General features: G+C 38.8%; 1 protein-coding gene across 3 annotated transcripts in view; it reads left to right on the top strand.

Moving 5' to 3' along the window:
- Window positions 1–25938, top strand: part of B3GALT1 (beta-1,3-galactosyltransferase 1) — a 224527-nt gene that overhangs the window by 115082 nt on the left and 83507 nt on the right. The window contains exon 1 of one of the 3 annotated variants that reach the window (XM_064451514.1): window positions 16035–16174. The exons of the other annotated variants lie outside the window; for them this stretch is intronic. The gene's annotated coding sequence lies outside the window, so the exon portion shown is untranslated. Of the gene's footprint in view, window positions 1–16034; window positions 16175–25938 lie in introns of those variants that run through there. 3 annotated transcript variants of the gene reach the window in all.

Raw genomic sequence — 25938 nt, forward strand, 5'->3', positions numbered from 1 at the left:
TACACAACTAAGACATTTTGTGAACTCAGAGTTTGAATATAGATTAAGGTAATGTGATAAATTATGCAAAACACTGTTGATGAATAAATGGTTAAACAAGCAAAAAGATCTGGAAACTGAGTGAATTTGCACCAAATTCTAACCATTTCCACTGTCTATTATTATTTTGATTCCTTAGTATAAGCACCCTTTGTTTATTTTATTTCTTAGAGAGGGAAGAAGACAGAGCATATATTGCTTGGATAACCTCATATTTTACATTTAAAATTAGAGTCAGTACTCTTAAATAATAAGACTTCATTTTCTAGACTATTTATAAGGATTTAGCTTCCTAAGTAGTCAAGTTATTGGCTATAAAAAGCCTCATATATTCATACTGATGAAGAAAACAATCACAACTCTGGGCCCCAAGTCATGCAGACTTTGTAACCCTCTGAATCACAGCAAAAGGGCACTCATCTTAATTTTTCAGTGAAAATAGTTTTTGTTGTTTTGAGAGTATAATTTCATTAGAAAATATGTCTGGTTCAAAACATTTCTGACTTTTTCATGTAGAAGTTGTAGCATTTGTGTTGGAAAATCATTCTTTGGTAAGAATGCTTCCTGACCAAAAAGACATCATCACTTTAAAAGATGACAAATCCAGTAACTTTCTCATGTGAATTGCCTCCTTGCCAAAAAATGACCTAAATATACTGCAGATGACACCAAGTTGGGCAGGTGTGTTGATCTGCTCAAGGGTAGGGAAGCTTTGCAGAGGGATCTGGACAAGCTGGATCGATGGACTGAGGCCAATTGTATGGGGTTCAACAAGGCCAAGTGCCAAGTCCTGCACTTGGGCCACAACAACCCATGCAACACTACAGACTTGGGCAGGAGTGGCTGGAGAGCTGCCTGGAAGAAAAGGACCTGGGGGTGTTGGTCAGCAGCCAGCTGAACATGAGCCAGCAGTGTGCCCAGGTGGCCAAGAAGGCCAACAAGCCATCCTGGCTTTTATCAGGAATAATGTGGCCAGCAGGAGTAAGGAAGTGATCATGTCCCTGTACTCAGCACTGGTGAGGCCACACCTCGAATCCTGTGTTCAGTTTTCGGGCCCCTCGCTACAAGGAGGACATGGAGGTACTGGAGCGTGTCCACAGAAGGGCAACGAAGCTGGTGAAGGGTCTGGAGAAACAAGTCTTAATGAGGAGCGGCTGAGGGAACTGGGATGTTTAGTCTGGAGAAAAGGAGGCTGAGGGGAGACCTTATCGCTCTCTACAACTACTTGAAAGGAGGTTGTAGCAAGGTGGAGGTCAGTCTCTTCTTGCAAGTAACAAGTGATAGGATGAGAGTAAATGGCCTCAAGTTGCATCAGGGGAGGTTTAGACTGGATAGTAGGAAATATTTCTTCACCAAAAAGGTTATCAAGCATTGGAACAGCCAGCCCAGGGAAGTGGTTGAGTCACCATCCCCAAAGGTATTTGAAGACATGTAGATGAGGCGCTTAGGGACATGGTTTAGTGATGGACTCAGCAGTGTTAGGTTCACTGTTGGACTCGATGACCTTAAAGGTCTTTTTCAACCTAAATCATTCTATGATTCAATGATATAACCCTTGCCAGACAAAAAATGCTTTTACATTTCAAAAAGAGAGCATCAAAAATGAAATTATGTCTGCAAAAGGCTTCTATACTGCTACTGTATTTTCCTTGAAAGGTAATGGAAAAAAAAAAAATTTCAAGATACCAAGAAAGGTGTATTTAATGTCCTACACTGCTCTTTTACTGGAAAGAAAGGCCTTCTTCAGTGACTTGGTTAGTTGTATTTAACTAATAACTCTGAAATTATTATATCAATAAATTATATCAAGTCAAATTACTGAAAGAAAATTTTCAAATGAGGGTAAATGCAGGGACTTCAAATGGAAATCAGTTCTCAGTTACTACTTGTGTTATGGTGTTTGAGTGCTATGTATGTAGGTTTTTACTGATTTAAAAAATAATCTTTAAAGCTATGTGTTTCATGAACTGCTTATTGTGCTGCATTCTGCTGTATACTTTACTTACAAGTTAAATTTTCTGTGAAGGAAATCCAAAATTGTTGTTCATGGCTCTGCAATAAAATAGTTTCTTTTTGTATGAGCCAACAATTTTCAAGTGAATAGGGCCTTTATAAAACATATTTTAACACTCCTGTAGATTAATAATGTGTTAGCAGAGAAAGACATGTTGAGCTTAGCTCAATTACCCTTCCATCCCAATTATACTGTGACATTAAATCTTGTGACATTTAATAAGAAAGGCCATTTCACCCATGGCTGCCTCAACTGCTGACAATTTATGCAACAGCATTCCCTCCTAAGAAACTATTCTAAAAGAAGGTAGCTTTCTCACATGCTGATATGTCTAACTGCCCATGTAAATTAAACAAGATGCGTCAAAATATATAAAATTGTTCATCTCTAAAATTACCTGATGCCTTTGACTACAGAAAGAGGAATTAACCAGGCTGGCATAAATTCTTTTTGCAATTGAAATAGTGTTAATGGACTAAAATAAGAAAGAACCAGGGTACCAAATAACAAAGTATTTGCAGGTAGGTATCTCTCATTTCTTTATAGTGTTTCACATTTGTGAATATGAATTCACAGGTTTCAATATCTTCATTTTTTTATTAAAACACAAACTTACACAAAACTTTTAGTGACACCACTAAATAAGCCACTGGAGTAAACCTAGAGTTGCCTTCCTCAAAGCAGAACTGAGTAACAACCTTTAGGACTAGCTCAAGATTCCTGCCAAGACAAGCAGCATACAACATTCCTTATCAGAGATGATAAGCAAAGAAATCTCAGGTAGCTGCTCATCTGGCTCCATAACTGGAAGATGTATAACTTGGTCTGTATCTGATATAATTAGCCTTGCTGATAGGCAACTAGCTTCAGGATTTGAGCTAGAATCTCCATGCAGCACCAAGCAACAATATATGAATGCGTCAACTGGCTCTGTAGATGTCTTGAGGACTTTTGCAGCAAGTCCCACTGTGTGGTGGTGTAAATCAACGCTCAAACCATTTCAATCAACTTCTACCTCTAAAAGTTACAAGTATATTAAAACAGGTGTATTTAAGATCATAATTTTCATATTTTCAGAGAACTATGGAGTCACACACTTGAGCAAATGGCTTGACTTTCAAAAAGAGTCTGAGTTCTTACAGCAATTTATTTTACTGCTTTATGAAATAGAATTTTATGGTAATGTGGCACATCTGGTCTATTGTTTAGGTAGGACAGAATGTTTTAAATCAAATATCCAAGCGTTGAAGAGCAGGCTGTTTGCCGCAGGTAAAACCTTTGTGAAAGTCACAAGGACTAAAGGATTGCATCCTGCCTCATTAAGACTGGGTAAACTAATCCAGGTTCATGCTCATGGTAGAAATGTTGGGTTTTTTCCTATGGTTCTATTCTGCCCAGCAATAGGTATTTTGGAGTTTTTCTGTGATGTTGCAACATAAAGTATAGGAAAATCATGTAACAAAAAGCAAAAGTAAAAGCTTAATCTTGTCAATATTTTCAAAGGATAAGAAAAAAGCAGCTACATTTTAACGGCTCCATACTATTAAAATCACATACTTTTATGGATTTATGGGTGGAGAGAACAGCATGTACCTTCATGTGTATTGGCAAGACTTAATCCAGCTGCTCCAACTTCAGGGCATGCCACAAACTGCTGTGCAGGATGGAAAAATGAATGAATCATTGAGCCAAGACCTTCATCCTTCTTTGAAAATCATAGTTATTTTTGGTACCAAGTTATAAAAAGGTGGGTTTGTGGTGGGGTTTTTGGTGTGGGTTTTTTTGTGTGCTTGTGGGTTTTTTTGTTTTGTGGTTTGGTGGGGGTTTTTTTGTGGTGGGTTTTCTGTTTTTGTTGTTTTGGTTTGTTTTTTTTTAGAAAATGCCTGTGCAGGAGTAAGCACTGACCAAAATCCTCCGAAAATATGCATTAGAGAAAACAGTGCTTTCACTGAAGATGCCCCTTGCAAGGACTTTATGCCAATATCAGATTTAATGCACCTTTTCTTGCAATATCACTGTGAAGCATTCACACCTAATACAGAAGAAGACAAAGTATTTACATTTGTGGCAGGAGTAGATAAAATCCTAAGAATCCACAACCAGCAAAACACACAAACCAAATAAAAATTGGGGGAGAAATCCCAAAACAATTAAACTAAAGTCTCCCTCTTAATTGCGGTAGTTCTAAGGACATGAGAGAAGGAAGAGGAATACTCCAAAGCCTAAGCCCATTTTTCTCTTTTCATTTCCATTTCTTAGGGATAAATTTATGTTTATAGGAAGAGTCAGATTTCACTGCACATAGGGTACTGAAGCTAAATGCCACCAAAATTTCTTTGGCACAGCTCTAACTTCTTTAGAAACCAAATACACAGCTAACACTTGTGAATATTTTAATGACAGGATGAATAGATTTGCAGACTTTCTCAGTGTAAAAAAGGTATGGAGACAGGGCTAGCTGTTGGCACAGAGCAGTCAGCAGCTCACTTGAAAGCCTGTTGCCTTTGTACTTGCTGGGTGAAATGGATGCTGTCTTTGAACACTTGCTCCCTACTTGCACAACCCTCTTCTGCTGACAGCCTGGGCCCTCATGTCCTTTCAGCAACGAGGAGCCAGAGTTAGCCATGGTGGTGGCACACAGGTACTGTCCCTACTTCCCTCTCCTCTCGGGGTTGGTTGGTGGCAGAAGCAGAAAGCCCTGCTTCCTGGGGCCTTCTCATCATGCTCTGTGGTTCCTTCGCCACTGCACCCCAGAGGGGCAGCCTGGGAACAGAGAATGGAGTCCACAGGAATGGATTTCATCATGGCATTTTGTCATCTTCTGCAACAACAGAAATTGATTAAAGTTCTCGTACTCATGGTAACAGCTACTGTACCTAAGCCTGATGCATGCTAACTGCTGCAGGGTACGATCCAGCCTGCTAGGCGGGAAGGAAGAAGAGGGGTTCTCAGAAACAGGGCAGGCTGCAGTCTTTGTACAGAAAAAGGGAGAAGAGGAAGCCATACCAATAAGTCTCCTTTCACTTGTCCTGACATGCACTGACCTCTCCTAGCCAATTCCCCAACTCTTCCCTTCCAAGCCTACCTCTCTCTCCTCACTGAGTAAGCCCTGCTCTGCCAGTGTTCCAAGACTTGATTTTTGCCATTCCAAGACAACAGCCTGTTTTACTCCATTGCTGAAGAGCTTCAGGTTGGTTTTGGCTGTATTTCTCCATCATTCTCTAACCATCTGTGCACATTTTTACTATTTTTAGAACTGCATCAGCTACAAATGAAGACCAGTGAGGGGGGGTTTGTTGTTGTTTTTTGGTTTTTTTTTTTCCTGTGCACTATTGCTCCTTCAGTAATTACATTAGAAGTTAGAGATAATATAAAAATCACGTAGGCACCCCTTTACATCACCAACATTCCTATTACATAGGACAACAGGGCATAAGGATTAGCTACTTCGTGTTTATGCATCTAGAGATGCAACACAATCTCCATCCCAAAAAGGTATGGTTTTTATAACTTCAATTCAGAAAATAAGTAGAAATAGTTTGGAGCCTTGGCATAGTATATTTGAGTCTCTGCCAGATAACAGCAACCGTATTCAAGAAATATCAATGCTCACATCAAAGGCCTTCAGTGTATGGGTTGTTGTCATTGCTACGGCCTTTGTACAAGCGCAGAAAAATATTTTTATTTTTGAATGCATATTGAGCAAGTATTCAATTAAAATCATAGAATCATTGAATGGTTTAGGTTGGAAGGGAGCTTTAGAGGTCATCTAGTCCCAACCCCCCTGCAGTGAACAGGGACATCTTCAACTAGATCAGGTTGCTCAGAGCCCTGTCCAACCTGGCCTTGAATGTTTCTAGGGATGGGGCATCTACCACCTCTCTGGGCGACCTGTTCCAGAGTTTCACCACCCTCATCATAAAAAAAATTTTCCTTACATCCAGTCTAAATCTACACTCCTTCAGTTTAAAACCATTACCCCTTGTCCTGTCACAACAGACCTTGCTAAAGAGGTTGCCCCCATCCTTCCTATAGCCCCCCTTTAAGTACTGAAAGGCTCCAGTAAGGTCTCCCCACAGCCTTCTCTTCTCCAGGCTGAACAACCCAACTCTCTCAGCCTGTCCTCGTAGAAGAGGTGCTCCAGCCCTCGGATCATTTTTGTGGCCTCCTCTGGACCCGCTCCAACAGTTCCATGTCCTCCTTGTGCTGAGGGCTCCAGAGCAGGACACAGTACTCCAGGTGGGGTCTCATCAGAGCAAAGTAGAGGGGCAGAATCCCCTCCCCCGACCTGCTGGCCACGCTTCTTTTGATGTAGCCCAGGATACAGTTGGCCTTCTGGGCTGCAAGTGCACATTGTTGGCTCATGTCCAGCTTTTTGTCCACCAGTACCCCCAAATCCTTCTCCGTGGGGCCGCTCTCAATCCCTTCATTTTCCAGCCTGTATCAATACTGGGGGTTGCCCAGACCAAGGCACAGGAGCTTGCACTTGGCCTTGTTGAAATTCATGAGGTTCTCACAGGTCCACCTCTCCAGCTTGTCTAGGTCTCTTTGGATGACATTCTGTCCTTCTGGCGTGTCAGCTGCACCACTCAGCTTGGTGTCATCTGCAAACTTGCTGAGGGTGCACTCAATCCCACTATGTCATTGATGAAGCTATTAAACAGTACTGGTCGCAGTACAGACCCTTGAGGGACACAACTTGTCACTGCTCTCCATCTGGACATCGAGTCATTGACCACTACCCTCTGAATGCAACCATCCAACCAATTCCTTATCCACCAAACAGTCCACCCGTCAAATCTGTATCTCCTCAGTTTAGAGAGAAGGACGCTGCAGGGGACCGTGTCAAAGACCTTACAGAAGTCCATATAGATGACATCCGTAGCTCCTACCTTGTCCACTGATGTAGTCACTCCATCATAGGAGGCCACTAGGTTGGTCAGGCAGGACTTGCCCTTGGTGAAGCCTCTCTGGCTGCCTCGAATCACCTCCCTGTCCTCCATGTGCCTTAGCATAGCTTCTAGGAGGGTCTGTTCCATGATCTTCCCAGGCACAGAGGTGAGGCTGACAGGTCAGTAGCTCCCCAGGTCCTCCCTTCTACCCTTTTCAAAGATGGGCACAATGTTTCCCTTCTTCCAGTCCCCAGGGACTTCACCTGACTGCCATGACTTTTCAAATATCATGGAGAGTGACTTGGCAACTACATCAGCCAATTCCCTCAGGACTCTGGGAGGCAGGGAGGCAGGTCCCATAGACTTGTGTATGTCCAGCTCCTCAGGCGGTCACAAACCTGATTTTCCCTTACAGTGGGAGCGGTTTTATCCCCCTGGCCTCCATCCTGTAGTCCATCGACTCGGGAGGAGTGAGGACAGAGGTTACCAGTGAAGACTGAAGCAGAAAAGTTGTTGAGTACCTCAGCCTTCTCCTTGACTGTTGATACCAGGCCACCATTCTTGTTCATCAGCAGAGCTACTCTCTCTTTAACTTTCCTTTTCTGGCTGACATACCTGTAGAAGCCCTTCTTGTTATTCTTTGCATCCCTTGCCAAATTCAGCACCAGCCGCACCTTGGCCCTCCTGACCCCATCCCTAGACAACCAGGCAGCATCCCTATACTCTTGCCAGGATACCTGTCCCTGCTTCCACTGCCTGTGCAGTTCCCTCTTGCTCTTTAGCTTGACCAGCACATCTTGACTCAGCCATGCTGCTGTCTTCCCTTCCTTGCCTGATTTCTTACACCTGGGAATTCTTGTGCTCTATGGAGTATTCAAGATTTGATTCTACCTCTATAGAAGTCCCTGGGAAATTTGCCTACAATTTTTATGTTTTGCAATTATAGCTCTGATTTCTATTTTGGCTTCTAGATGTCCAAAACTGGTTCATTAATTATATTGCAGAATTAATGACCCTCCAGATACAACTTTTTGTTAAATTCTGCTTTCTTTTCGAAAGTTATTCTTCCAATGTGATCATAAATGCCTTTTACACCAGGATTCTAAAATCATTTGCAAAACTGGAAAATAAAATCTGTTATTTTTCCTGTTCTGCACGAAAATTAATGTAACAGATTGTTTAATTTGAAAGAGCACATAAGAACAGTGTTGATGAATTGCTTTAACTATCAACATGACTGGGAGATAGTAATAAAACTTTCCTGATACGTAACCATCAACAATGCAATTTTTGAAGGGGATGATGATCACCTGCAGATGAAAAAAAAATTCCATCTCTACCATGCACTGACCTGCAAATGTAAAATTTATTGTAATTTGTGCTGGAGCTGAAGAATGGTACCTTTGAGGCAGGTGCCATAAAAACTCAAAAAACCTCCATAGTTCTGGCATGCACAGTGTAATATAAAATTACAGGTCTTGATAAGAAAATAATTGTAATTACTTTGAGTAGCCTTTCATTACTCTTCTGTTCTCTAAAACCAAATTACTGATAAATAACGAAGTAAGTCCTTTTGCTCCTCACTGTAGCTGAGTTACATTAATGGACATCATGGGTCTGATTTTGCTTCTTACAAAGTCTATAGCAGCTTGTCAGCTTTCATTTAAATTCTAATCCCTAGAAAACTTTCCTCTTGATATCTAGCACAGTGCTTTTTAATATATCCCTATTATTATCAATCTAATAACATGACATAAGGCATGCTCAGAGAGTCAAAACACTATGCTTTGCTATAAATTAACGTACACCACTGGGACTTCCCCTTATCAAACACTGAGTTATGAGTGACATAATTGTTACAAGTGAGGCAAAGTTTGTAGGCAGAGAGAATGTATTTTATTGGACCAACTGACATAGCTGGGGAAAAAAAAATCAACAAACCTAGCAACTTTTCTGTTCCCAGAAGCACATCTGTGTTACCCAGGCATATCAGCTGGTTTTGCCAAAATACACTCTCTCTCTTCCTACAACCTTGCCTTCTCAGATCATCACAAATAAAACACGACCACTACAAACATTTTCAAGTAGCAATGATACCATGGTAACATGCATAAATATTATTTTTTTTTGCCTGTATTGGGGCAATATACATGTACTGGGAGGGTTAAGAGAGTATACAGCAAGAAAAACAGTTCCTGCAAATACTAGTCCTGTGCTCAAGTCCCCCTGCAAAATTTTACTCTTTTATGGTTAAAAAATTTTAATTAAAGTTATCTCTCTTGTTTAACACAAAGTAAAGAAGATTTTATTCACCACACAGGAAAACTGGGAAACAAGATATGATAAGTGTTGTCAAGCGCTTACAGAAAACAAACCCACTTTGACCCAATTCAACTATTCTAATCCTAGATTGTGAACATTATATGAGACTTTCCTGTGTGAAGGTTATGTGAAGAATACAAGGAAATGGACTTTAAATGGCTCGACCAGTATATAGCAACTAGAATAACAGAAAGGCTACACATTTTAAGCCTTTCTTTTAATTGGTAGTTTCCTATAAGTAGCTTTGTTTCCTAGATGGTAAAATAGACTCCCAAAAGTATTGTAGTACACCTTTCCATAGCCCTTTCCTATAGGTTTACTGTCTCCCTTCCTACAGCAGTAGAAGTTGCCATAGGCTTATTGTCTCCATAAACATTGATAAGTTTTTCTTTTCACATATGAACGAAGGCGCAAGTGATTCCTTTTCAATAGCCTTCAGCTGTGCAAGCAAACAGTTATTTGTCACAAGCAGGAGGGCCTGTTTGTGTGGAACCGCAAGCGGCTGCAAGTGTTTGGAGTCACACTGACTTTACCCTTTGAAAATATGCTCTGTAAAGCTTCAAATGAAGCAACAGTGGTAATAATTATCAAATGCTTTGAGATAATTCTAAACAGAGTTCTGAGGCTATGACAATGCAGAAATAATTCACTATAAACATATATCGCTGATCCTAATGCCTGAAGTTAGAAAATATTTATGACAGAGTACAGCTAAGGTCTGATTCCACTGCCATTAAAATTGATGGGAATTTTACCCCTAGCTTGCATGGTAGCAGTTCATAAAAATGTATTTACTGGGGAAAGCAGAAGTAATTCATATGTATGACTGCATGAATGCTTATACATACGCATACAGATATTATAGCTCAGTACATTCCTTTTTTTCAAAGTCAAGGTACTTGAAAAAAAAAATGCAGCTCTGTCTTTGACTAATTTTATGCTTTTACATTCTTATGATATATTTTAGTATCATGTCTTCATGTTTCCCACAAGTTTTCTTGTCTAAAAACACACCAGTAATAATATCTTCAAGCTCTTCTATGAGTTAAATTTATATATGTATGTTATAGCCAAGTTTCTGTTAAAAGAACCCCTTATCTTTGAAATAGGATTTGAATTTCCTTACTCTATTTAAATGCCAGCAGTAATTACAATGCAGGACTCTCGCTTATGCAATTTCTTTGGTTTTTTAAAATCAAGAATTAGAAGTTTGATAGCAAATTCAAATGAACATATTACATGGTTTATCTGAAAATGCAGTCAGATTCAATTAAACACAATTAACCTCAAAAACTGCCACCACTTTTGAGGGTGAATCATATCCCTCCCAGCAGTTGAACCTTCATGCGACAAGAGTCTCTCAACCGGTATGTACGTCCTTCAGCCCAGGGGGACTGACTCTGCGGAGCTCCTAAATGCCCACATTGTCCAGTTAACATCACTGCAGGTAATTTGTGCAAATGAAGCACAAGGACTCTTCATCTTTACAAGAGTTTCTTGTGCTTAATGGGTAGAGGAATGAAAGGACCAGTGAACTGTGACTTGTATGGGACTGATTAGCTGTATCTGGCAAGAAGGGAGGCAGGAGATGCAGACTACTTCAGTATGAAAATGGTAACCACAGAGCAGTTCTGTCCCTTAGAAAAGGATTAACATTTTATTTCTACAAAGATAGAATTGACAAATACAACTCCTACAGCTCAGTCAGCTGGAAGATCCTGACAGAATTTGACCAGAACAAAATCAATAAGACTTCACAGAAATGTAGCAATACACCTGTAGAAGCTACTTTGTAGATCATAAGAAGTCAGCAGTTACTGACATCTTGGCCTCCTTTACGTGCACCAGCAGTGTAAGGCCTTGTATGACTAAAAATAGCAATCTTAGCATTCCTTTGCTCTCAGGGTCCTCCCAGAGGAAACACTGAACAGGGTGGCCTTGCAGAATATCTCAAGAATAAACCTTTTTCAGGATGCAGCTGTAGTGCTACCTTGGCTTTTCTAACTCGACAGTTAGGAGTTGGGGGCTGGAGAAATAATTTGTCTCTATAGATCATCTCCATTTGGTCACTTCCTGGAATCCTGGATTAAGCTCAAGATGTATGACTTTTTACATCTCATTCTAAATCAGCCTGCAGCAGGTACACATTTATGTGAAGTTTATTCCAAACATTCAGTTTAACAGAACCACATGGTCACAGAAAACCCATTCTGTCACTTATGGCTGTCTGTCCATTGAATAATTTGCCTAACCTACCTGAGTGCCATGCTGAATTTTCCAGGTTTTCTAAAATACATTTCTTCAGACTCACTAAAAAAAACCCTTATTCTGTAAAATCTGTTTTCTTTTATCTGTATGTAGTGAAGAAAATGAAGAGAAATGCATTTTGGCTGTTCTTATGCTATCTGAGGGGAGGAGGTGGAGTTCAGAAGCCCTAAGCCACCCAAAAACATAAAGAACCCTGCTTGTGAGCTGAAAGATGGAAAATTAAAAATTTCAGAGTAACATTTTACAGTCAGAAAGATTTAAAGTGCCTGAAAGAAGATGATCTTTTAACACAAAGTACCTTCTCAGTGGTAGCTGTAGTATTGGTTCCATGACTATAATTAAACACTAGCACAACATATGCTGCTAGGCCAACTAGAAAGGATTTCTGAAAAGATGTAGCACATTCAAAACACCATCTAACTTCACTAATCTCCAATTTAATAATATGCTCCAATAAGATTTAATGCTACTGCTCTTTCAACAAACAGATTTAACCAGGGAGCCGAGGCTGAAACACATTATTAATACGGGGGAAGAATATTTACATTCAGGAAGGAAAATTAATATGGGGGAGGAATATTTACATTCAGAAAGGAAAAACATGGCATATATCTGTTAGAGTAGTTGATTAAAAATGTCCAAAAAATCACATCAAGGTGAAGAGGAAAATTTTGAAAGCATCTAAACAGGCAAACTATGAAAAACACTGACGGGACACATATTCAGTGATCCTCAGTAAAGGTGGGTAAGAAGTTTCAGAGAAATTACAAACTTCATTCTGGTCTCTCTGACTACAACTGAATTACAACCTAACAATCATCACATTGTTTTGCAAGGAAAACAGAACTACTGATATGTCAGCTTCATGACTGCCAACCCCCCTGCCCAAATTCTGCACAAACACCTGTATCTCTTTGAACTGGGTGACTCATTAGTTAGATGTCAGCCAAACTATAGAAAAAGAATGTTCAGTCCTCTCCACTACATTAATCTGACCTCACCTCTTTCCCTGCCAGGCATCACCTTAGCTGCCATGTTTCTGGCTATTTTAAAGCAGTATCTCTCTTTTTTGTCCATATTCCAGTTCCCAGGTCTGACAGTCATCCTCTGTCTCCTGCCCTCTGTAACTGTGCAAGTATTTCAAACAAAGTAAAATGTTAAAAGGGGGGTTGAAATGATCTCTCCTGCTCCCTCCCTTCCAAAATTTTATTGCAAGTATTTTTAAAATGCAGTCTGTTATGTCTACAATTTTCTAATAAATACCAGTCTTGTATCAAAACTTTTGATTTTCTAATTTGTTGGGAATAAAAGCATTTAATCTAAACCAATTTGTTCTCTCCTTCAGACCTCCACTTACAGCTATGAAAAATTAATTTTGCACATAGCTTTTGTTTTCAGATATTTTGCTGTGGTTTTTTTTTTAGCTTGCAACCAGAAAGGGTGTATCCATTTGTCCACTGCATTTCAAATACACAGAATGATGCATAAGTTCATCAGGTAAATAACCCGACCCATTCTTTGTTTTATATCAGTTTCTTTAAAGGTGATCTTTCAATGAAGCAATTGCCAGAGTGTGCTATATCCAAGTATTCTGTGGCAAACACAAAACTGTCTTGCACTAAGAGACCGAGACTTAGGCACATCTTCACCTACAGTAAATATTAGCATTGCCATTCCTCCTTTCAAAGGGTGTCAAGAATCACATTATCACAGAATCACCCTTTCCATTATCCTTTTGAAAAAAATGAAAAATTATCAAATACAAAAGTACTACTGTGAGGTGGCTGAGACTGCCAATGTAAAAAGTGATGTGAGCTAGAATGACACAGAAAATCTTCATAACTGGCATTTGAGGAAGGGCAATGACACTACTACTACTATCACAGACTAATTTGCACTGTGAACTGAAATTTTGTTCCAATATGTTAAGCCATGACCCCAACAAGATATTAAACAGATGTGTCACCGCTGGTCACTACCTTAAGCTACTAGGTACATAGTATGCCAAGCACCAAATTAGACTGAATGCTATGTGGAATGCAGGTGTGTTTATACAGCATTGTGCTGTTGCACAGATGCAAAGTAATTGTAGCTGCCTCAGAGACCAGAAGCTTTACCATTGTGTCACTGTGGCCATGCATCCAAGACATCGATTAAGAAACTTCCTTTTCCCTTTTCTCCCTCCTGCTTAGGCTCATCTGACCTGAGGTATAGTCATGATCTGAGCATCTTATTAAGTGAGGGTAATATACAGAATCAGAAGGCTGGGCCTCCCACAGGCAGCCTTAGGCTCATTCAGCCTGTGGGAGAATAGAATAGAATAGACTGTTTCTGTGGGAGAATAAAATAGAATAGACTAATAGAATAGACTAGAAGCTAGCTGGATGTAAGTCTACTCTGCTTAGGCAATACTCTGCTCTTGCCATGCCTCAATCTATTAGCTTCAGCACAGGCCCTTCAGGTTAGCATTGGCTAGCTCCACTCCCTTCATGATCCACGAATGTCTATTTTAAGAGACTGAAAAGTCATTAGAATACATGGAAATATTTTTGGTGCTATACTGAGGAACACTTTGAAGGTTGTGGCTGTTCCATGAGCCAGCCTTTTTCCAGCAAATACAAAAGTAACAGGGTAAATTAGCCATGCTTACATGAGGCTTACTCCAAGCTATGTCACATCAGGTTGTGCAAGGCACTGCATCCAACCAGCTCCAGCATCTTTTATTGGTATTGTATTGGTTTTTGTTGCACTGGACTGGGATGTTATAATGCATTATTGTACCTCATGAGAGGCAAATTTTGCTGTCCTGACTCAAATACTTTATTAATTACAGGCCTCTGTGGGTTACATTAGCACTTACTATACAGTACTTTACGATGCATATACAAATTGAGTACATACAGCAATATCTAAATTTTCCCCTGATATATAAGGAGGCATACCTATATTGTCTTTTGCAGTGATACTTTCAAAACCAAAAATGTAAGAGAGACAGAATAAATCAAAGACTAATGAAATGGAAAAAGAGAAGGCAAAAAAGCAATATTGGGAGGGGAACAGAGGAAGAACTAAAGGAAGAATATTTTTAGCGTAGATATAAAAGAAAGAAAAAAGGGGCACAGGAGATAAGTATGTGTAGTTAGTAGACAGGAAATTTAATTCTGACAAGATGTAAGGAGAAGCATTAATGAAGACATCATTTGTCTAGTTTGGAGAAAAGGAGGCTGAGCGGTGACCTCATCGCTCTCTACAGCTTCCTGTGAAGGGCAAGTGGAGAGGGAGGTGCTGAGCTCTTCTCCCTGGTATCCAGTAATAGGTTGTGTGGGAATGATTCAAAGGTGCACCAGGGGAGGCTTAGACTGGACATTAGGAAGCATTTCTTTACCAAGAGGGTGGAACAGGCTTCCTAGGGAGGTGGTCAATGCCTCAAGACTGTCAGTGTTTAAGAGGCATTTGGACAATGCTTCTTAAACATTATAACATGCTTTAATTTTTTATCAGCCCTGAATTAGTCAGGCAGTTGGGCTACATGATCATTGAAGGCCCCTGCCAACTGAAATAGTCTATTCTATTCTAAAATGAAAGAAAATAGAAAAATCAAGGAATCAGGAAGGAGAGAGGACTGACAAGCAGTGAGAAGGGCAGGAAAGGAAAATGAAGGCAAATAGAGCTGTTCAAGACAGGTATGACATGGTGAGGGAAGGAGTTAGAAAAGATCTTGATCTTCAGGAAGTCAGAGAGGACATAAGTGAGAACAATAAGAAAAGGAATTTTTAGTAATAGGAAAAAAAAGTAAGCATTAAGGAAACTGCCCTGTCATGACAGGTCAGAAGAAAGGACAGGACAGCCAGCACTGAACCTGGAAATAAGAATTGGCAGTGAAGCATTAGGAAGGGAGAATGAAGTTTGTTTTGTAATGTGCTGGTTTTGTGGTGATGGTAGGATGTAGAGGGAAAACCTGCAGGGAAATAGCTGGATACTGAACCTTAGTGAGGGATGAATGATGAAGAGTTGGGGAGCCAGATGTCATTGCTCTTCGTTGCAACATTGTAAGTAATTAAAATGTCAATCTCATGTGGGATAAAGCAGTGTTTTCTAAAGCTGAGATGGACATGATATCCCACCATGGTTGTGTGGATGCTTTGCACTCTACACCACAAAGATATAACCCCCCACACCCCATGCAATCAGTATCTTCCTTTTACTGAAGCAACTGTTCTTGTAATCCTTGTCACCTTTGATAGTCACCACCCTCAAATCTCATTTCTTAGTCAGTGTCCTTCAACAAGTCATTTCTTGCTCTACTGCCATAACTGCGATACACAGAAAACCAGATTATGCTACAGGTAGCCATGTCTGTCTGGACATGCATTTTAATGGACAGTCTGAGTTTAACATTAGGTTAAACCTAGGAACACACTCATTGAATATGAAGTACAAGACAGAAAAGACAGCAAATAAGTGTCACATTCATACCAGGGTTTCCTTGCTAACAGGTGCAGAGAGAGTTCTCCATTACCATATAAAATTGAAGAATCAGATTTCTTACAGCTTGTTCCTGCCCAGGAGAAACAGACCTGCCCCTCTCTCTCTCTGCTGATTTGGACACCATCAGCATAATCTCGTGGGGATTAACATGGTAAAATACAGCTACTTAGATAAAAGAAATCCCTCCTGGCTTGGAAGACCAAGATGCCCTAAGTCAAGAGGCTCCTCCCACATCTCCTTTCCCCTTGTGCTTATATATGCTTCTCATTTATCTGTTGGTTTAGCGGGAAGAATACTTTTTGTTTGCTGAGGTTACATGCAGGCTTCTGTGCCTCCATACCTGCAGTCATGCACTCTCCAGGCAAACTCAACTCCCTGAAACCCTAGCTAGATATGGGGAGAGGCCATCAGACACACAGAAGAGCTCACATCATCCTCAGCTTCCCAGTTGTCTGTAACCTCACCCATTGTCAGGCTGGGGAGAGGGCCAAATAAGAGCACAGAGCATGTAACAGAAGATTTGTACACGTTGCTGGTACTCACTGCCTTTTTCTGCCATACAGTGTAGCTACAACATTCATCCAAGGAATGAGAATGAACAGCCTTTCAAAAAATGCCCTAAAAAAAATAAATGTAAGTGCACATTTATCCAGGAAAAGGATTCAAATTTTGCATCCCTAGTGACATGTGAGGCAGAGTTAATATGAGCTAGAAAAAAAAAGGAGCAAAAGCAAAGATGTTCTTAATGATACTTAAAATTCTAATTAAAATGTCTCAGCAAGCATTGAAATTTACTTGCCACTGATATTATGACATGCATACTGGATTTAATGTGTAATCAGTGCTAATCCATTCCAAGCCTTGCAATATCAGCAACATTTAAGGCAGACCACAACTGGAATTACACAAATAATGAGGACAGCTCAGAAAGAGAATATAGAAAGGTCCTCTGAATACCATTCAAGACAACAGTGAGATTACAAGAAATTCTGTGACCTCAGAAAACTGTCGGTCTCCCTTCTTTTCTGTTTTGTTCTCCTTCAGGCCTAATTGAGATCTCTGCAGCTGAGTTCAGTATCTGTTCCTTTTAAGAAAATGTCAATACTGGGGAAATATGTGTCAACACAACTGCTATGATCTTTAAATCTTAACAATAAAGATTCTTTATTCCTGCTTACAGTCCAGACCAGGACTTGTGTGACTGTAGAAGCCTAATTCTATTTTTAAAGGACTTTTTGACCTTTATTTGCTTCATTTGTTCTTTATAAAGAGATATACACATACACTTTTTAAGATCTGTTAGGATGAATAGATTGTTTAATATGATCATTTGCTTATAATTTAATTGATGCTTTTCTTCTGAAAAGCCAGAACAGAAGCCTCTACAATCATTTATAATGATCCAGTTTGAAATGACCTACGGTTACTCATGTGGCTTTATTTTAAAAAATAAATCTCAGCAGTTTTCTTAAGGATTGTGGGGCCCAGTTGAGCAACTAGTTAATGATTTTTCATAGTTTTAAAGGATTTAGTGTCTGCTGGACCAAAACCTGTTTCCCAAAGGTACATAAGACCTGACCCTAACGGGAAAATAAATCTCAAGTTGCAATCAAGAAAATTACAATTTCTCCCTTTTCTACAAAAAGCTTACCAAGAGAGACCAATGAATTTCAGAAATATGTAGGGACACTGCTGTTAAATTACACTGAAATCTGAATATACAAACCCCTTCATCATCATCTTCCAAAGTATTTTAAAATCCAAGTCAGGTGTATTTTAATGTTGCACTAGTACAGACCTGCTTGCTTCTTTAAAAGGCCACCAAAATGCCACTGAAGTTAAAATGGATGAGTTAACCTTTTGAGAAGTACTTACAGCACCACAATTATTCTGACCTTTGACTGCACAATCCTTTAACTTTGCTAGCTATTCATTTAATGCCCATTTGTATTTTTTTAAATTATTGCTACATGATTGAAATAATTTGTTTGCCAATCCATCACTACGACACATAGCAGTTTGCAACAACAAAGTATTTTGGTACAGGCAGTTTTAATTATTTTACCAACAATAAATAAGGCAAGGACCTAGATGTGGGGGAGGCAAAAACTACGGGACCAGCAGAAGCCTACAGAGGATTGTCATGAATTATTTTTACAACCATCTTAATGCATAAAGCTATTTTGATGATAGATAAGTGTTGAGATTAAAAAACAAAACAAAACAACAAAAACAACAAAATACAAACCCTCCTCCCCCAGAAAAGCTGATGGTGGTTATGGCTCATCCTTCAGCAATAAGCAGAGGAGAAAGGCTCATCTCCACAGTCTTGGAGCCTTCGCTTCAGCTGTGAGGGAACGGGCCATGAGTGGAACAGGCTGCATCCCACTAAACCCTTAGGGCTAAGGTAGAGCAGGGATTCTCACCTTGATTCTATTCATAATAAAAAGGTACTTGCATTGCCTAGCAGTAACTCCTCCTAAGTTTGGTGACTGATAAGACTTACCAGTAACCTGTCTCCTCCACTGATAACAATTAACCTGTTGAACTTGATCAGCAGCCTACTAGCTGAAGCACTGGTGACAGTACATTTTGGTCAGCAAAGTGACTTCACAGCCCAAGTGATCTCTTGGGGACTTGTGCATGTCCAGAACAATTTTTCTATATGCCCCCCTCTCTGAGTGTAGAGGATCTAAAAGTTTGTAACACCATTTCAGAGAGAAAATGTCCAGTCCAGAAGGCTGAGAAAATCAGAACACAGATCTGCCCAAATCCCATGTAGGAAACAAACTCATAATGGGACACAGATTCTGATGCCTAAAGGAAATATAAAAATCAGATGTGAAATTATCACATGCGGCCAGTACAAGAGCATAACAGCAGAAACAAAACAAAAATATTGCTTACATTAAGTTCCACTAGCCATGGCAGTACTTTTTAACTTATTTTCCTTCCCAATACCAACCAATACGTAATTAACATGAGGTCTTAAAAGTCACTCAGGTGCATTGATAAATATATAGGCCAGAAGGCAAAAGCATCTAGAACTCAGCAGTTTGGTTAGCTACACTTCTGTCAGCACTTCCTTATCAACTGGAAATTTTTTATGGCATTTGAAACAGCAAAATGGAGAGATGTCAGTTTGACAAGAATGTAAATTAGACAAGCAAAGTAAGACAGAAAATGTATCATGAGCCAACTCCTAGATATTGAGTAACTCTCGGCAACTGCAGTGCACCAACCTTGAAGGCAACAACAAAACCCATTTTAAACCACAACCAGTGCATGTAGCTGTGTTTAAGAAAGTACACTGTTCAAAATATATCTTTTGATTAACAATGTTATTATTTTAACTGTTTTATAGGAATCATAGAATAGCTTACAATGCCTCTTACGGCAAGCTGAAAGGATAATATTGTAGCCTGACCTTCCTATACGAAAGAGGTCTAGACATCATTTTAAGTTATTTTGCTGCTACTGTATTACTAACTGCAACTGTAATGTCTCTCATTTATCTAACATTCTCAAGGTATGTTTTAACAAAGAAATCTGGCAGTGACAGTGAATATCATTCCAACATTGAGGATTCTTTCAGCACACAAGAACTGTGACAAGTCAGTCTTGCACTTAAAACTTGAGGAGATTTCAATGAGCAAAGAAGCAATGAATCCTCCGAGAGTTCACTCAAAACAGGCCAATTTATACAGGACGGAAAAAAAAAACCTAGAAACAAGAAGTTTTAGTGGAAGGCAAAAAGCCATCACTGAAGTTTCTGAAGAGGTGAGGAAAATGACGTGTTAGCAGGTTTAAATCACAGAGGAAATAAAGTAAATATCAAAAGAGAAAAGCTGATTGCTGCATTCCCAGTGGAAATGCCTTAAATTAAAGCAGAGAGATGCAACAGTGAGATCTTACAACACTAACCTTTTGAGATCATGTCTGCATTGCAAAACTATTCACAAAGGATAACTAAACCCTCATCCTCCTGTCTCATCCTGTGTACAGGGATCAGAATTAAAGGCTAGATAGCTAAACAATCCTTTTTCTGGCTGTTCTCATAGTCTGAACAGCAGGAATCTAATACAGTTATTCATTAACATAAAGAGCTAGACTGGAAAGTGATTACGAGGACTTCCATTAGATACATTATTAAATTATGGGATTAAATATATAAGGACAAAGATATAATGTTAAACATCATATTGTATGAAGTCAAGTCACAGCATTTTCCTTTTAAGATAACCTTGAAAATGTGTGAATTATATCCCCATATCTTATTCATCCAATTGTCACCTTGTCTAGCTAGCAATTTCATACTTTTCAGGCAGAAACTGTAAACCTGGAAAATATTCATACACCATTTCTGACCATTGTTTTTTAAAAAAAGGTCTTGTCATGTGTGCACTGATGCAAACAAGTACCATCTGTATATTTACCCCTGCATACAGTAGAGGCAGTGGGATGCAGGACTGCAGAATGCCACAACTACACTGTCCCATAAAAGTGCCTCAAAGAAAGCAAAGAGAAAGAGCACCACAAATAATTTAAATAATTTTTAATGAGAACTTGCCAATTTGTCAAAATCAAACCATTAGGTAGAGAACAGAATGACTGCAATAAAATTATAGCAGAATTCAAAAGGAGATATCCAGTAGAAGTTAAGAGAACCCGCCTCTCAAAGGAAATCTGCCTGCTTTTCTGTCAGCACATTTATCCACTTAGCCGGCAACTTGCTGAAGGCTAAAAAGTATAAATCAGTACAGACTGAAACATGCAGGTGTTGCATTTACCATCTCTTCACACAGTTTATCAAGCGTAAGCCTGAATAACTTAATTCTCACAGTACTGCAATTAAAAATGCCCAAAGTATAATATTTCCAAAATGAAAGAAGTTCTTCAGATTTCTCACATTGTCCATCAGGCTAGATTTAAGTTGAGTTATGCCACCGGAAAACCATTTCCAAAGTTAAAATCATCATACATTCCTACAGTTTCATTCAATACAACAGCTAAATGCCAGTGGTAACATTGGGAGTGGCATCACCATTTCGCTTGGCAAGTAATTGCTAATTAGGTAGCTAGGCCTGATGTATAGAGACATAATAATGGAAACATAGGTAATTACCAATATCCAGAATAAAGAGATCATATCATTTTCTATAAATTTACAATTCAATATAGCTTGGCATTTTGACCTTCCATATTGGAAACTCTGTTACTCCCAGTCTAAAATTATGCTTATTATTACCTGCAACATGGGTAAATTGTTCAATTTATTCAGAAGCAAGGATGACTGTCTCAAAGCAGGAATTAAAACAGTTCTATAACTGCCAAGATCAGTGCCAGAAATTTAAGATGTGGTCTCGAGATAGTCTGACAAACCACCAACAGATGTGTATTTAACTTTACATCTAATGTTTATTTGGTGACTGAGGCAAAAAGGTGCAAATTCCAACCACCTTCTCTATTTAGTGTAGGAACGTTATGGTTCAACAATGAACGATCAGTATTCAGGAACTGTCAGACTGGAAATGAAAACTTGACAGGTACTCCGGACATCCATTTCTGTTACCCCAAGCTGCAAAGCTTTTATCTCATTCTGTGTTGTGGTCAAAAGAGGTGATGGCTTCTCCTGCTCACTAACATTGCAGTGGCTCCAGGAATTAGTTAAAAATACATTAAAATTAAGCTCTTTTTTTCCCGGCCATACATTAAATATGTAAAAATTTGTAAAAAGCAAACCATTTACGGTTGCCTGTTTATACATTCTATGTATATTGCAGAACCTGGTCTTGTAATGAACATTGCACGTACTATGTTTTCAAGCACAACCTTTTCCGTTAGAAAAAAAGGAATTTTGATCACAGTCTGTTGCAACAGATGAAAAATAATTAAACAGTTTTTCAGGGATAGAATTCTTCCTATTAAACACCAAATTCAACTAGCCCTAACCTAATGCTCACTGGCATAACAGCAGGAAGAATGTACAATAAGATCTCAAGTAATACCGCTATTTCCCTCTTAAACAGTGTAGAGACATGAAAGCCAATGCATTAGACATGGAACATATTCATCTACGAACCAAAAATATTTGTATCTTAAAAATGGGATGATATAAAAACAAAAAGCATAAGAAATGAAACCTTTCCAAAATGCCTTTTGGGGACTGGAATGGAATAAATGCTCCTGGAAGTTGAGGGAAAAAAAATTGTCCTCAAGGACATGTGATAAACTACCATTTATCACTCTCTCTAAATGTGTGATATAGATGCGTGGTTAATAATACATGCTCAACAGTGTACGAACTAGGGTCTGAAAGTAATATAGTAATTTATAAAAACAGTATCTGTTCTTGCGATATGTGGGAAGGAATATCCTCTCAAAACTTCATTTTTGCTTTATTGGATATAAAACTGAGAAACCCCCTAAAATCTGCCAGTTGTTGATAAGCACAGACTAATTTATAGACTCTTGCACAAACTAAATAGTCTGTAAGTTTCCAAAGGAATGTTATTTTACTATTTATTAATTTTTGTAAAGCTCTGATTCCTCGATAGTTTATTCCAGTAAAGCACTTTGGAAATAATTTCTACAGATCAATATTGCCATGGAAAAAACCCAGCATTTTTACTTATATATGTGCAGTGGTTTTCAAACTCCAATTTGGATCTGGTACCCTGATTGGGATGCTATGTAAGATACTGGAAAAATTATATCCAGGTAGATGATAGATACATTCGTTATGTGCAATTCAAATAATGGAATTCTTTTATTGTACTGCTTAGAAGTGTGATTTTGTTTCATAAATACTAATACATATTTTCCTAATTTCCAGAATGATTTCTTACAAAAGCTTTATGAACAATGACCAATCATTACAACACAGATGTGTACTCATTGCATTTACAGATAACTAAGTAATAGCCCAGAAGGTCTAAAGCAATTTCCTTATAACACAAAAGTTCTGATTTCCCTGAAATGATCTTCAACCAATAAACAGCACCATATTTATTCTGTAGCATGTAAATATGATATATAGCCACCTAGGATGGTTAGGGATCCACCAAGGATTCCTATTGCATAGTAATCCAGTAGCAGCATTCATCCCTCTGGCAGGAAAGCCCAACTACATTTGAAGTAGAATCTCTATCCTTGGAGATAGCCACAAGCCATCTGAACATGGTCCTGGGCAATGAGCTCTAGGTGGTCCTGCTTGAGAAGGGAGGTTGAACCAGATGACCTCCAGAGGTCCTTTCCAACCTCAACCATTCTGTGATTCCCTGAAAATAGGAGCTGTAAGCCCATGTTCTCAAAGCATACTGAAACATGCAGCTACACATGCTATTATTACCAGAAAGTAATAAATCATGCTATTAGGAGTTCAAAAATAACCACCCAGGCCATCCTCTTCCCATTAATTAGCTGTGACTAGACAGCCTGTCCCAACTACCTATCTGCAGTCTGACCTAGGATCCAGCAAACACTTGGTGATATGCTTACCTTCAGGCATATTAGTCCAGCACAGTCAACCAGCACTTTCATATGCTTGAAGGCAAATATGTCCATTCATTTATATTAGATAAATACCTTTACATATGGTTGCCTCTAGTAGAGCAATCTGGTCCTTAGGGTTTATGATTTACTAGGGTTTATTATTCCTGTAAGCTGTATCTGTATATTGAACTCAGAACCTGTCATGTTAAAATAACACAAAACCAGCGAGAAGAAATCACATACCTACTCAGTCATTTCAAAGTCAGCCCATGATCTTTCAACAGTAAATTTGTGCAAATGATTAATAATTTACTTACCATTCATAATTTAGTTGATGATTTTTGCCTTTTTTACTTACTAATGAAATGCCTATGAGTGGATCACAATTTTCTCATATTTATTATTCATTACAACTATTTGCTGAATAATTTCTGCAAACAGTTCCTCTTTTGTAGCTCACTCCCATTGTGAATGCTTATTATTCAAAATTCAGTCTGTGAAACTAATTACCTAGGCCATATATCAGATTTTGTTCAGTGTTTGCCTGGACTTTGTTCTTATAACCAGTATGCGTTCTCCAAATACCTTCTCCTCCAGGATAAACTTCAATTGTATTCTTCTGCGAACACTCCTGTAAACTTCTGTAAATTTTATTTGCTAGAACGATCATAAAAAGGGAACACCATGAAACAATTTAATTTTAAAATCTGCACAAATATCAGGGGATATTTTTTCTTCAGGACCAACTAAATTGACCAATAAAAGATAGCAGAATCTCAGTTATTGAGATGTTACTCAAATGACCAAACATGAAGATCCCATTCTTCTCCTCATAGTGAAAGCAAGGAACATTCTAGCATCAAAGTAGATGCCTTGTAGTTTGCACATTTCTTGTACCCAGTTCTTGCAAGTACTCCAAGCATTGCTTAAAGCAATATGGCAATCATCTAAGTGCTACATCATTGCAGGGCAACTCTAAAACTACTGGGAAGGAGAAGAGTAAAAGGGAAATACAAAAAATGAAAGTTCACCCATCACACGCTTCTCCTATAGCCCCGGAAATGTCACATAACTGACCTCCAATATTTGTAGATATTCCCCTCACTTGCCAAGAACTTAAAGCCTTTTTCTTTGTTTTTCTGGTTTTATTTTATTTCAGATTTTTGAAACTTGGCATGCATTTGCTCATGTTTTCAGACTTCCTTTAGTAACCATTAGGACCCAACAATCTTTTGAAACTCTGATTTAGCAGCTGGGACTTTAAGGAAAACACCAACTACTGTAAGATATTAAAGAAATCTGAGACGCCTGGCATTGTTGAAAGGCACTATAATTGCAGAGCACCTTTACAAATTTGAGAGAGGTAAAATATTTGCCCAACTTCACACAGCTACCCCAGCAACACACATCAAACTACTGCTGAACAAAGTAGCATTAAGAATTAGAACTGAAATAAGGTTTAAGTGGCACACAAACTCATAAAGGCACTAATACTATTATTACTATTAATACTAGCAATGATTTGATTCAACATTCAACAATTACTAAAATTAATAATTCCACTGGATTCTAATGAAATAGTTTCAAATTTGACTCTTTGGGAAACAACTCTAGAAAGTGGTATGACTGCAAAACACCAAAAATTTTGCTCCATTTCTACTAGAGGGTACTAAGACAACTCAGCCCTATCTTTCTTTCAAAGAAAGAGCTCACATTTTACTGATGGAATTGCTACTTACATTCTCTTACATCAGTGTGCTTTGATCTTTGTGTTGGTGCCGCCTTTCTTTACAAAATGGGAATGGTGCAATAGGAAGAGTGCTTTAGAATGAAAAAGCATTTGGAGCAAAAGACTGATTCAGAACAGTAGAAAAAAAACAGTAATTAGGATGCATCCCAATCAGGAAAAATATTGGGAGGGAAGGGTTGGATTTTTTTCTTGACTTGTCAAAACTCTTCTGAGAGCTTTTTGTATTCCTTTTACAAATTTTACATATACTCTAGCTATTACCTCTCCAAGTTATTGCCCCCAATAATATGGACAATTATTCTAGAATCATCACTCCTCACAAGTGTCCTAAAGGCTAATGCTTTTTTCAACTGGAAATCCATCCACTGGTTACATTTCCAATTATCTTTTCAGAGATATATGATGTGTAGACAATTGTGGTTCTTTCTCCTTCAAGCTAGGAGATGAGATTTTCCCTTTATTACGCAGTGTCTTGGTGTGGATGAATCCACAGACAATCCACATGCAGCACTCCCATAGAGAAGTGTAATACATTTCATGTCACAGGGCCAGCCACAGTTAAGAAACTGCATGCTGCCAGCTACATTATAAATTATTCCAAACAGTAGTTGCTGCATTTTCTAAAAATTCAAAATATTTACAGCCCCATCAAGGAAGCTTGCTAGTCTAAC

Source organism: Phalacrocorax carbo, chromosome 5 (genome assembly GCF_963921805.1).
Source record: "Phalacrocorax carbo chromosome 5, bPhaCar2.1, whole genome shotgun sequence".
Taxonomy (NCBI): domain Eukaryota; kingdom Metazoa; phylum Chordata; class Aves; order Suliformes; family Phalacrocoracidae; genus Phalacrocorax; species Phalacrocorax carbo.